Below are 11,394 nucleotides of genomic sequence, written 5' to 3' on the forward strand. Positions count from 1 at the left end.
GCTCGTCATGCCTAGCCCTCACTCTGTCAGCCCTCCCTCATCCTCACCAGCATCAGTTTTAACATTCCAGTTTCTTTTCCTTATTGGCGCTATAAATGAGGATGTTGCACTGGGCCCAAAGTACTGTCGATTGCGTCCACTTTCGCATGTGTCCAGCCGTATGGATCTCTTAACCTTAGCACTCCGAAGTTTTCGGCAGCCAAATATGCTCGAAAAAATTAACAACGGTACTGTGCTCATGCCGCAGCCGATTAATGGCAAAAGCATGGTCGTTGTGGTATTTCTCGTGGAGGCGGCTACAGTGAACTGTGGCGGGAAAATCGAGGCCATGAAAAGCACTCGGAGCTTCTTACGACACCCTAAGTAGCCAATTAGAGGCGAATGCAGTGAGAATTTCATCCAGGGAATTCTCCCAGCTTCCAGTAGAAGAAACACCGCAGTAATTCATCGGGCCAACCTGCCTACGATGTACACACCAGAAGTTGCGAGGTCGCAGAGTGGAAAACCACACCCCACGTGCGGAAGAAGGAACCACGGGCAGCTGGAGCTCGGACAACATTTTAATGCTATTCGAAGGCCCTAAGCACACACAGAGCACATATGACGAACATTTTACTCTGAATCAAGCTGCAACAGACTGCCACGCACAGAGCTTGACATTAACAACGTGATTACCAAAAGGCAGTGCACTGAAGCATAGGCGATTGAGCAAGTACAAATAAGGTGCATAAGACAAATGACTGGGCATGGTGGAATAATAAACGCATGGCTAACACCGGTATGCTGATCGAAAACAGGATGCATAAATGAAAATGTTACGCGATTGAACAAAGTAATACAAAAGTGCAACACCAGATACAGAGACCTTGCTGCACGGACAGAGAGTTTGAGAGAGCGGAAGAAGCAGTGGCTTATCTGCGGAGTGGCTATACGCGCTGGAGATGCTCGCTGTGAGGACGACGTGGTGTCGCGGGTACAGATGAGCTTGGGCCGCGCATCTTCGGGGCCAGGATCAGCGCACTTGGCATAGTGCCAGACCCCAGCCGGCCACATCCCTAGCTGACGCATTGATTTCTTTCGAGCAGTCTGTCCCGCTCGAATTTTTCTGATCCCGGCCGCGGCGGCTGAATTTCTTTGGAGGAGAAATTCGAGGCCCGTGTACTGTGCGATGTCAGTGCACGTTAAAGAACCCCAGGTGGTCGAACTTTCCGGAGCCCTCCACTACGGCGTCTCTCATAGCCTTAGTCGCTTTGGGACATTAAACCCCTTAAACCAACCAAACCAACCATCGAATTTTTCTTACCGTGAGATCCTTCCCAGTAAATGAAGGCGATCGGAAGAGGACGGGAACTTCTCGTAGTGCAGCCGCGAAAAAAAGGTTCGCTCAAATTCCGACCTTGTCTTGCCGGCGTAACGGTCTCGTAGGAACGGTCCTGCTCCCGTTCTAGTAAGATTTTCAGCCGTCAGCATTCGAGATAAGTGGTTGCTTGCTCGGTCAAAACTCCGATCCTTGGATCAAAGTAATGAACACTCCAAGTTGTTCTTCGCCGAGAACCTTTCAAAAAGCAACAGAGAACTTTTTTGGGCTACACGTACTGCTGCCAAGGCAAAAGCCTACGATTTTGTGTGGGTTAAGAACGGTCACATTTACTTGCGTAAGAGGGAAGGCGATCCATCGATTCGTGTTAGGCATTTGTCGGACTTATCGGTGTTGACTTAGGCTATCTTAATCGCCTCCTTTCTTCTCATGTCTTCTGGTTTGCTTTCATTTCGTGATTTTTCGGCTCTTCGTGACGCATTCCTTACTACTACTGAAAGTTGTTTTACTGTTCTTCATGTGAACATTCGAAGCCTTCGGAAGCACTGGGACGAATTTTGCTTTATAGTCAGTGTATTGAATGATTCCATTGATGTTTTCATTTTGACCGAGATTAACATTTCACATATCCATTCGCAACAATTTTCAATTTTGGGATACTCTAGCTTTTTCTTCACTCGTGACTCTGGGCTGGGGGTGGTATAGCGATTTTTGTCAAGGATAGTTGGGTTTCGACGACTACTCCTATCTCTTTCACTACTGCGGAATCATTAGCTGTCTGTATTCATAAGGGACATTTTGACATAACTGTGATTGCTGTTTATCGTCCACCGAAGCAAAATATTGCCTCTTTCATCGATGAGCTGAGCAAAATTAACTTTCCACAGGGTCGTATTTTTATGATTGGTGACATCAATATTGAACTTCTGAAAACTAAAAAGCAATTGGTTGTCGATTATTTAAACACTCTTGCCGATGCCGGCATTGATGCCACAATCAACCTTCCCACACGTGTTGAAATGTTTGGTAGTAAATTAGTATCGTCTTGCCTTGACCACGTGAACGTTCGTCTTGTACACAATGAATCCCGTTCATTTATCGTAGAACAAAAAATGGCGGACCATTTTTTCGTTGGCTGTCGTGTTTTTCCACAAGCTGGGATAGGGGCTATGAGGCAAGATAAATTGGACACAATCGAAGTCATTGACCGACTTCGACTTGACTCCGCAATTCAAAAATACGACTGGGATCTGTTCCTAACTTGCGCGTCTGAAAACGCGCTTTATGATTCATTTGTTGAAACCTTCACGCTGTTGTTGGTGTCGTGTAAAAAAACTATATCCATAAAGCAAGGAAAGTCTGGTCTTCCGTGGATTAACAACGACGTTTTATCGGCTATTGCAGAAAGGGAAATGGCTTGGGCCCGTTGTAGGCGCTCGTTGAAGAACACTCAATTGAGGGCACTGTACAGGGCTGCCCGCAACAGGGCTAATGCTTTACTCCGATCAAAAAGACGTCAGTATTTCCAAGCAAGGTTTGTGGCGTTGAAAGGGAAGCCAGATAAGTCCTGGGATGTTGTTAATCGCTTACGTGGCTGTGCTCCTAGGAATGTAGCTGATTCCATTTCCCGTAACTTTGGGGCATTATCTCTGACACTTGCTGATGAATTCAATGCTTTTTTTTCGGCTGCTGGTCTGGCTGCGCATTCAAAAGTTCCCAGTCTACCATCTCGCAGCATGCAATCTGCTTGAATCAGCATTTCTGCCACCTTGCACTGAAGATGATCTACGTTGCATTCTTTCTGGGTTCAGCAGGCGAAAGTCTCCAGGGTGGGACGGTATCTCAGTCGATACACTGTTCCGAAATTTTGAACGAGTAAAGCATGTTCTGCTCGCGATTATCAATGGTATAATCGCCACCCAAATAGTACCTGAGGGCTTGAAGAGGGTGGTGGTTATCCCTATCTATAAGAATGGGGTAAAAAATAAAGTTGAAAATTATCGTGGTATTTCGATCCTACCATGCATTGCGCTTCTTTTAGAAAAACACATTTCGACGGTGATCGTAAGTTTTCTCGAAGCTCATGACGTGTTCGCTGGCAATCAGTTCGGGTTTATTAAGGGTCGTGGTACGCTGAACGCACTTGATGAACTATGTGATCTACTAAACATCTGCACTGAAGAAAATGAATTTGCCTGTGCTTTATTTTTGGATGTGTCCAAGGCGTTTGACACGGTTAATCATGTTGTGTTGTCGGACAAACTCCACAATTATGGGTTTAGGGGTCCTTTTCTGTCACTTCTTGTTCACTATCTTTCCAATCGTTCACAGCTCGTTGCATTAGGTAAATTTAGAAGTGGCCTGCTGCAGATTAAATCCGGCGTTCCTCAAGGATCTATACTTGCACCTATTTTGTTTAACTTATATGTCAATGACTTGAGCTCTGTCTGCAAACTGTGCCGTGTTTTTCAATATGCTGATGATACACTCTTAGTTGCTCTACATAATGACTTTAAGACAGCATTATCTCTAATCCAACACGACAGCGAGCTACTTATGGAATGTTTGAGCAATAACTTAATTAATGTTAACAATGAAAAAACTCAATTAGTATTTTTTCACAATTATTTAAAGAGAATTCCTAATGATTTGTCTCTTCGTTTGCACAGACCAAATTGTGCCCCGTGCAAATGCCCTTCAATCATACCTGTGTCAACGGTGAAATATTTAGGTGTATTCTTTGATTCTGACATGTCGTGGAATACTCATCTGTCGTTCGTTTGTTCCCAGTTTCGCAAAATTGCATGTTTGCTGCACTCTATAAAGTCCCTTTGCCCTATGTATGGACGCAAGCAAATTGTATACGCCTTAGCCTACAGTGTGTTACGTTATGGTATTTGCTGCTTTTATTTCTGCTCCGCCTTTTGGCGAAAGAAGGTTAATAGCATACTGAAATCTATCCTTAAATCAGTTTTATACGGTAAGGCACGAAATGAAGGTAGTAGTGTTTTTGATTTGTTACACATGCCTGACTTCTCTCACCTTTTTTCCGAATCAGTCGTGTTTAAGCATATCTGGAAAAGCGATTTTTGTACACAATATATTCCGGTCAAAGATCTGAGAACTCGTGATCGTTTTCTCGTCCCTAGAGTCCGAACTCGATACGGCCAGCGTCTGCGAAAACATTATGTTCCTTCTGTGCTCAACCGGTTACCTAAAGAAATGTTTTCTGCTAACTCCAAAAAAATAGTGAAAGCTTTTCTTCAGAAACTTCGTTGTTAGCTCCAGCATTCTGTTATGATTCTATGATTTTACGTGTTCTTTATTTTTCCGTGTGTTGCATTTTTTACTCCGCTCTTTGAATTTATTTTACTTTTCTTATCCCCCACTTTTTCTTTGTTTTTTGGCACTTTGTGTGTTCGGTGCATGAGTTGTGTGCCGTCTGCTGCCGGGCGCTGCCACTCAAGCCTTCTAAGGCTTTGGCAGGCCCGCATTTGTATTGGAATGAATAAATAAAAATATTATTAATATTATTATTATTAAAAAGAACGGCTGCAATGGAATTCCTTTTCAACCTTTATTATTTATTATTTGACAATACTATGAGCCTGATCTCCAGGCTCATACAGGAGTGGGTTTTACAGTTCCGTCCAAGCAGACAGTGCTTAGTTGCACAATGTAAAATGCACAGTCACAAAAACAAAAACATGACAATGCATACTTTGTTACAATCAACAAATAAATAAAAGGCTTGGTACATGTCTCAGAGGGCTTCACTGGCTGAACAGGCTTTCAGTTTTCTGAACGAATAATTCAAGTGTGGCCGCACTGACACAATCACGTGGCAATCTGTTTCATTTTTCGATGGTCAACGGAAAAAATGAATATTTGAACGTTACAGCGGGATGGGAGCATCTGATGCATTTCTCATGATTAATTCTGCGCGAGTGGTGATAGGGTGGCTTCAGGTATGTAGTTTTATCTATGTTAATGCCATTGTGGTACAGAAGCAAAAAGAAATTTCAAAGCAAAAACACGACGGCGATTAGACAGTGATGGGATGCCAGCTCGAATGCGCATGTCACTCACGCTGTCATGCCGTGAGTATTTCGAGTAGATGAAACGAAGGGCCATGCGCTGTATTTTTTCTAATTTATCGGTGAGGTATATGCCTGGTGGGGATTCCAAACGGGACTTGCATATTCCAGGATCGGTCTTACAAGGGATCTGTACGCTGTAAGCTTGACGTTATACGGTGCAGCTGAAAGTTTTCTTCGCAAAAACCCTAATTGTCTATTGGCCTTAGTGCATGTGTTAGTGATATGTACATCCCATTTTAACTTACTCGTAAATGTTACGCCCAGATATTTGACTGTGTCTGCCTTGCTGATGTTAATTCCCCTGATATTGTATGGAAAACAAAGCGGCTCCCTTTTCCGAGTTATACTCATACATGTTGCCTTCGCGATATTTATGTCCATTCCCCATTCGTCGCACCAGTGTGCGATGTTATCTAGTGATGTATCAAGTCTTAATTGATCGTCATGAGAACGTACGGTAGTATATATGACATCATCGGCGAACATTCTTATGCTTACTCCGGGGGCAACACAGTTGTAATTGTCATTGACGTATGCTAGAAAAAGTGTAGGACCCAGAATAGACCCCTGTGGTACCCCTTAAAAGACTTCCAAATGGTTAGAATTGACTTTGTTTATGCTAACGTATTGGTTACGGTTAGTCAAGTACGCCGTTATCCAGGATACAATGGTAGGATTAATACCAAGAACTTTTAACTTATTAATTAGTTTGCAATGTGGCACCCGATCGAAAGCTTTCGAAAAATCAACGAAAATAGCGTCGGCTTCCAGTTGAAGATTAATTACTGTGGCGAAATCATAAGTTATTGCAAGAAGTTGAGTCAAGGTCGAGAGGTTCTTGCGAAATCCATGTTGATTTGAGTGCAATAAGTGATTATCCTCCAGATAGCTGTTAATTGCCTTATTGATTATATGTTCCAATAATTTGCAACAACTCGTGAGCGATATTGGCCTATAGTTATTTACAAGCAGTCTATCTGCAGCTTTATGGATGGGAATCACCTTTGCACTCAGCCAGTCGGCAGGTAGGGTGGCAGTTTCAAGTGAACGGGTATAAATTTTGTATAGGAATGGGGCTATTTGTTTTGCATAGCGTCTAAGGAATGTGTCAGAAATATTGTCGGGACCTACTGATTTTTTTATGTCAACGTTAAGTAGCAAGTTCAGGATCCCACGTTCCGTGATCACGACGTCGGGCATTGTTGAAGCCGGCTCCAGAGCCGGCTCACACAAAGCACTTGGGCGTGGAAAAACGGACTGAAAGTATGAATTGAAGGAATTTGCTATAGCGTGTTAGTCGTCAATGATGCAGTCATCCATCTTAATTTTAGAGACAGTGCTTTCAGGCTTTGAAAGGTAACTCCCAAATTTCTGCGGCTGATGCGTCATAAAATGTGTTAGCGTGGTGGAAGAAAACGTGTTTCTTGCAGATATAATCTCTGATATAAGTTTCTGAGACAGCTGACTAATGCTAGCTATCTTAGTTCTGCGCCGGCGCATTCTTTGTAATCTCCTTTTAAGGTGAATAATGCTACGAGTTATCCACGGGGATTCACGCTTCGTTTTGATTAATTGTATTGGGACAAAGTTGTCTTCGCAGTTTTTGACAGTTTCTTTGAACTTTGACCATTGATCATTAACGCCTACAGAAGAGCAAACAAACAAATCATCGTAAACTGTCTCCAGGTGATCTATAATACTAAAATCGTCTGCTTGATTGTAATTCTTCACAGCCAGACGTGGATTACTGCTCGTAGCTTTAGGACCTGAATGCTTAAGATCTAAAGCCAAGACTAGGATTTTGTGGTCTGAAATACCTTCTTCCAAGTTAACATCAGCTGTTAGATTTTCAGAAAGGATGACACGGTCAAGTATTGATGATACTTCTCCTTGAATTCGAGTTGGCTTTGTGACAATTTCAGAGAGTGAAAAGCTAAACATAGTATTTAATAGAAGCTCACAGTTAATAGAGTCTTTATGACTTGGAACTAAATTATTCCAATCTATTCCAGGCAAAGTGAAATCTCCAGTCAATACGAGCTATAAGGGAGGTGGTGTGGCCGTGTACGTGCTGCAGTCACAAAAACATGAGGTCATATCGCAGTTTTCAATCGTCACAAATGATGTTGAATGCCTCACGGTGCGGTTAGATGGAGCTGTGATTGTAGTAGTCTATAGGCCACCAGCAGGGAGCAAATTACACTTTTTTGAGCACATTGAAGCTGTTCTTCATTACTTCAGTAGTGCAGGGCTTCCCTTTGCAATAATGGGTGATGTGAATATTGACATGCTTTCTGACAACCCACCATCAAGGCAATTTAACGAACTGATACATTATTCTGCTTGTGTGAACCTTATTACAAAAGCGACCCGACTCACGGCAGACTCGGCCACGCTACTAGATATCTGTATTAGTAATATGCATCCCCCCGGCAGTCTTTCTGGGTTTTTATCAGTAGCGGCAGCAACCAGCGCACACGTCTCCTGAATTACTACTCCACGTATTTGCAGGCTACCCGACGCCTGTCATCTGTACGCGACAAGGTGCTGAGCCCGTCCACTGAGCAAGGTGCCCGACATCTGTACGAGGCAAGCTGCCGAGCCAGAGGTGCACGACGAACAAGATCGATCTCGGACAGCGTTCGAGAATCCTGCATAACACCGGGCCTCACGGTGAAAAGCACGAACAATCGTCAGCGGTATCACCGACACCGTCCGGCGAATTTTCAGCAAGGGGCGTTTCCTTGGCGTTGGCAGCAGCGGCAGCAACCAGCGCCCACGTCTCCTGAATTACTGTTCCACGTATTTGCAGGTTGGTCGTTTTTTCGATAGTTCTTCTTGTTCCTGCCGCTGCTGCCAAGGCTGCCGTTGAGTGTCGCGCAATTATCACGTTACGCTGTTGCGCATGTCGACAACCTGTTGACGACAGCTGTCAATCACTGTGCTGCTCAGAGTGTGAATTTACGTACCATGTCGGATCATGTTCAGGCGTTTCGGAAGAAACGTTCATTTCGAAACGAGCAAAGGCTCGGAAGGCCTGGAGGTGCGAAACATGTAAGGGCAGCCGTAAAGCTGAGGATACACTGCACGGGCAGCAGTCCGATAGAGAACTAATCACTAGGCTGTTTTCAATGGAAAGTAAAATTGACTCCCTTCTGGCCATGTCCAGCAAGCTTGAGTCGCTTGAGTCATCCGTCAGCCTGCTCTCAGATAAATTTGATGAGTTTCAATCACGTCTTCTAGCCCAAGAAAAGTCGACAAAGGATGTCACGAAGCGTGTAGAGCGGCTTGAGAAAGCTTAATTGGCCTGTGAAATTGCACAGCTCAATAAGGACGTTGACAGTCTAGAATGGCGCAGTCGTCGACTGAACATCGAAATCCATGGTCTACCAGAGACGGAAAACGAGGACTTAATAAAGAAAGTGAATGAAATAGGCGCAAAACTGGAACTTGATGAGGTGTGCTCAAGTGACATAACAGCCCTACACAGGCTTCCCGCGAAGCCGGGCAAAACACGGGGCGTAGTTGTTCGCTTCGCAAAGCAGGAGGTTCGTGATGCCTGGCTAGCAAAAAGGCAGGTGCTACGAGATGACAACACCGGAAAGTACAGTCGCGGTCAAAAATACGCGGCCCACGGCTCCGGCGCAAGGAGCGGCTGTCGGGCCGCATCGCGGCGCTGCTATCTCCGTCCGGCTCTTGCTGCGAGGGTGCATCGGGTGACGATAAAACTTGGCCTTCACTCTCTTTTGGGCGCGTCACACGAGTGGTGAACTTCAAGTGCGCCATTCAGCTGTTTCGCGGCTGACGGTTAGTACTAAGGAGCGCGCATCCACTTTGCCTAATTTGCCGCGCGGCTGTACTGAAGGGGAGTGCGCACAGTTCACTGTTGCCGCCTCGATACTGCTTCACTCTCGTATGTACTGCGCGCCCACGAACGATGAGCCTTGTTGCACGGTGCATGGGCATTAGGGCGCTCAAGAAATAGGGCAGAAGTAGTTACTGTCGCGTCAAGACCCCCTCTCTGAACTCGGTGAAGCCTTGTTTTGGTCGTGGTCCTGTATTAGTGCATTCTATTGCAGCCGGAGCGTGCTTTGATTTTTGTAACTTTGAATACACAATCTTAAAAGAATGAGCTCGTAACTTCCGGCTGTTATTAAGGGCTAGCCACACACTGCTGCGCATTGGATGTGTATTTTATACGGGATCACGTGCAGAAAACCGAGTGCGATACACTGTTGGTAAATTAACATTAAATGGTTTTCCTGCTTTCCCAGCAATCCCCCGCAACTAATGACGCTGATTCGTGCCAGAAACCATCTTCATAGTCAGCGTGACTATGCCCACTGTAAAACAAATGTCCCTTCCGTAATTCTCCAGTTACCCAGTCTTGTGCCAGCTCCAACCGCTTTGTAGCTATAAACCTCCTAAACTCATCCGCCCAACAAACATTTTGCCGCCTTGAGAGAAATATTGTATGCTGTAACGCGCTGTCTAATTGTAGCAGCAAGTGAAGGCCGAAGGGGTCCTTGACGGAGGACTGCTCTCAAGTTTCTCACGACTTATCACACTTTGTCAATAAAGCCTTATTCACTCACTCACTTGAGAGCCTCAACGCACGCGTGTGGCAACCGCCCAAGCGCCGGGCACTGGAGCGCGGCGTACACGGACGCGAGACACGCGTAAATGTCGAACGCGAACTGAACTCGGACACTTCGCAACAGCACGCGCCATAGCTGGTCTGCACATAGGGAAAACGAGATATTCGAGCAGGCACTGGCGCGGCCCCGAAAGTCGCACGCAGCGTGAATTGCAGAGCCCTCTTTCGTATTGAGCTCAGCCATGCTCAGCCGTGAAACAGCTGAACGCCGCACTTGAAATTTATCAGTCGTGTGACGTGCCCAGGAGAGAGGGTGGGCGAAGCTTTGTCGTCACTCCGTGCACCCTCGCAGCGAACGCCCGACGGAGATAGCAGCGCCGCGGTGCGGCCCCGCAGCCGCTCCTTGCGCCGGAGCCGTGGGCCGTGTATTTTTGACCGCGACTGTACATCTGTGAAAATATGACTCGGTACACTCGCACTCTTCTGACATTTGCCAAAGAATGGGCTAAGGAATCCGGCTACGCGTTTGTTTGGCACGTGAATGGAAAGGTGCTTGCACGGAAACAAGCCGGTGCACGAGCAGTTGTCATCCGCGATAAGGATGACCTCGCCAATCTGAGGTGATAGCGCAAGCAATTGTATTTTCAAGCAAACGCGATGCCGTTCATGTCCAATTTCGCTCACCACAGTGAGCAGCTCAAGGATTAGCAGAAGTTTTCTTTATTTCATTTAAACGCCCTAATTTGCGAAATAAATTTGATTAGGTTGCTTTGTTTTTATCAGATTTAAACTACGAGTTTGACTTTATTTGCATTAGTGAGTCGTGGTTCACATCTGACGACTGTTTTCTTTTGCCGGGATTTGATTGTGTGTCAGCCTGCCGTTCATCAAAGCGCGGAGGAGGTGTTGCTCTGTATGTGCGTTGCCAACTACCGTATCAAATTCTAACAAACTATAACATTGTGAATGAAAATTTTGAGTGCGTCATTATTCACTGTTATAACATACTACTTGCTCTTGTGTACCGACCGCCATCTGGGCGTTTAAAGCATTTCATGCAGTCTGCAGAAGAAATATTTGAACGTAGCCTCGAGCTCAACCTCGAATATGTCTTTGTTGGGATTTCAATACAAATGCTTCTCCAAATAATATTATTTTCTTGCATTTGCAAGAGCTCTTTGAGTCGTATGGTTTTTCAAATGTGATTAGTGATCCTACTCGTGTCACTTCAAATTCTGAAACAATACTTGACCTGTGCATTACAAGCTTCTGCCCCGATGAAGTTAAATCAGGTATAATTATATGCGATCTTACTGATCATTTACCCATTTACTGTCAGATAGCTTCGAAGCAAAAACGCTCTTTTCTGGAGAAAGAAA

General features: G+C 45.1%; 1 pseudogene; it reads left to right on the plus strand.

Annotated features, from left to right (window-relative positions):
• The first annotated feature begins 8,549 nt into the window (after nt 1–8,549).
• Nucleotides 8,550–10,639, plus strand: LOC149344760 (uncharacterized; annotated as a pseudogene).
• Nucleotides 10,640–11,394: the final 755 nt, after the last annotated feature.

The sequence above is a fragment of the Amblyomma mixtum genome, chromosome 5, assembly GCF_055824585.1.
Source record: "Amblyomma mixtum isolate Tamu chromosome 5, ASM5582458v1, whole genome shotgun sequence".
NCBI lineage: Eukaryota > Metazoa > Arthropoda > Arachnida > Ixodida > Ixodidae > Amblyomma > Amblyomma mixtum.